The sequence below is a fragment of the Myotis nattereri genome (assembly GCF_964212035.1).
Source record: "Myotis nattereri genome assembly, chromosome: 1".
Taxonomy (NCBI): domain Eukaryota; kingdom Metazoa; phylum Chordata; class Mammalia; order Chiroptera; family Vespertilionidae; genus Myotis; species Myotis nattereri.
The window spans coordinates 12,976,238-12,978,989 of NC_138075.1; positions in this window are offsets into that span (position 1 = coordinate 12,976,238).

Here is a 2,752-nt window from a genome sequence, read left to right on the forward strand (position 1 = left end):
CAGGGCGTCGGGATTGTGACGTCACGGCGCCGGGCGCGCGCTCCCGCAGCCCCACCCCCGGGGGTACCCGGGCGAGGGGAGCAGCCGCGGGGGGTGGAGCGGCCGCGCGCGGGGAAGTGCCCCACGGCCAGCCTGTTGTGGGGACCCTGCCGGGCATCCGTCCAGCGGGTCATCCGCAGGGCGGCCTCCTGGCCCGCGCCGAGCCCCCGGCACCTGGCAGGCCTCGTCCCTGCGGAAGAGCGGGCAGAGGAGGTCGCATCCAGCATCCGCGACCCCGGGGCCCCGGGAAAAGTTAAACGACAATGTTGGTTCAGGTTAGGGTTCCATTTAACCAGTTCCAAGGGACTGCATTTCACAGCAGCCCGTGAGCATGTGGATGAGTGAGAATCCTGGCGATGAAAGACATCTGCATGTTTCCATCGTGATTCGTAACCGCAATAATCCGGCTGCATTTCCTTTCTGCTCGCTGTGCTTCCCCCTCACCTCTCCCCCCTCCCAACGTCGCCCTTTTTATCTCGAGGAGGCTCCAATCTGTTTTCCTTTAGGATAGAAGAGAGTTGCTACATCAACAAGGTGTTGATCTATCCGGGGCTTTTTACAATTTAATTTTGAAGCAGTTGCCCTTGAATCATCCTTGGAAATAAGACCAGGGCAGGGAGCATTCTGTAATGGAGCGAGCGCCACACAACAGGGGCTCTATTGACATTTGGGGCTGGATGCATAATTTTTTGTTGCGGCGGGGGTGGGGAGGGGTGGGGGGTGGGGGAGGGAGGGGGGGGGAGGAGGCTGTCCTGTGCACTGTGGAACGTTCACCAGCATCCCTGGCTTCTCCGGTCGCAACACAACCACTTCACCTCGGTTGTGACGACAATGTCTCCAGCTAGTGCAGGTGCAGAGTGTCCCGTGGGTAGGAGGGGGACAGAGTTTGCACACATACCCACTTCGGTTGAGAACCACTGCTGTGATGGAAAATGTACTGCCTGTGGAGCCAGGTATGTGGAGTTTATGAGTTCTCTGCCACTTGCCAACTACATCTTGACTTAGTTTCTAAACCATTCTGAGCCTCAGGTGCCTCCTTTCTAAAATGTAAAAGATACAACTTGGTAGTTGCAAGGATTAATATATACCTACAGTGCCTAGCAAATAAAGTGAGCTACTCAACCAATAGTGGTTTTCTCTCTTCTAAGACTTCTGTTTCAGTAGAACTGGAGTATCAGGGGATTCAGGCATAAGGGAATGACAAGGGAATAAGCCAGAGAACCTGTTTTAGTGACACCTGAAGTTCTGGCTCTCGAAGACTCTAGGGAAAGCAGAAAAAGGTTCGAAACCAAGGAGTGTGGAAGTGTGTGTGTGTGGCCCAAACAACACGGGTCTAAATGGTACAGGGGCAGAAAAGTATTTCTTAGAGAACAAAAACTCTCACAGCCCTGGCTGGGTAGCTCAGTTAAGAGTGTCATCCTGATACACCAAGGTTTTGGGTTCCATCCTGGTCAGGACACATACAAGAATCAGCCAGTGAGTGCTGGGATAGGGGGAACAACAAATTGATCTTTCTCTCATCAATTAAACAAACTCTTTTGCCTACCTACTCACTAATGCTTGATATCCCTACTTAAGAATATAAAGCCTTGCCTCGCCAGTATGGCTCAGTGTTTGAGCATGGGCCCATGAACCAGGAGGTCAGGGCACATGCCCAGGTTTTAGGCTCAATCCCCAGTAAGGGGAAGGCGGGGTGGGGTGCAGGAGGCAACCAATCAATGATTCTCATCATTGGTGTTTCTCTCTCTCCCTCTCCCTTCCTCTCTCTGAAATCAATTTAAAACAACATATTTAAAAAGAAGATGAAGCCTTTTATTCTACTACTAGCATCCGGAAAGTGCCTTGTGTGTAATAGGCAGTCAGTAAACATTTGCTAAGTTAGAGCTAAAGCTTAAAAGGGCAAACACCCCTGGGAGAGGCAACACAGTGACTTGATTCACACAAAGGTGGTGCCAGTTCCTCTTATGGAAAGTAGATTTTGGGATGAAAAGTAGATTTTTCTTTGAAATAGGAAATGATTGGGAGGGAACAGCAAAATGGGAAAGGGTTCTGAAGACAATATTGCTTGGTATCCGACTTCACCTGAAGTCATCACTTCATTATTTGTATTTTGTTTCAGTGCTTTCAAGAAGTGCACACTGGGATTTTCTCGCTCTCCAGTGTTAGCAGTGAACAGGTTCTAAGTGCAATTTCATTTGTCCTTGGCCTCCACTCTGTGTGTATGAGGAAGACAGAGAACTTCCTTCCGGGTTGCTATTCCCGAGAGGTAATCCACGGGCAGAGGCGTGCAGCGAGATGTGCTTATTGTAGGCAGCTCTCAGGAACACTCTTCCGTTGGGGCAATCGCCACCAGCGCAGTGGTCTTGCAGAGGAAGTGTTCCTGAAGACCTTTTGTTCAATATTTAAATATGAACTTCTCATCATTTAGAAATTATCCCAATGGTATATTTTTGTTACTGATAATCTAGAAATTTGGCTATCTGTATTTTAGAAGGAAAACCTCTTACTCCCCTTATAAATTGGAATGAGTCCTTTTATTATTGGGTTTCTCTTTTTGTCTCAATGACAGGAAGGTCAAAACTAATATTTGTGCTCAGTTGCAATAACTATTCATAGCTGATTTTTCTATTTATCTCTTTAATGCCCTGCATAGGCAAGTGGCTTTATTCTTTTATTTTTATTTTAGTGGCTCAATTGAGCCTATACTTTATAA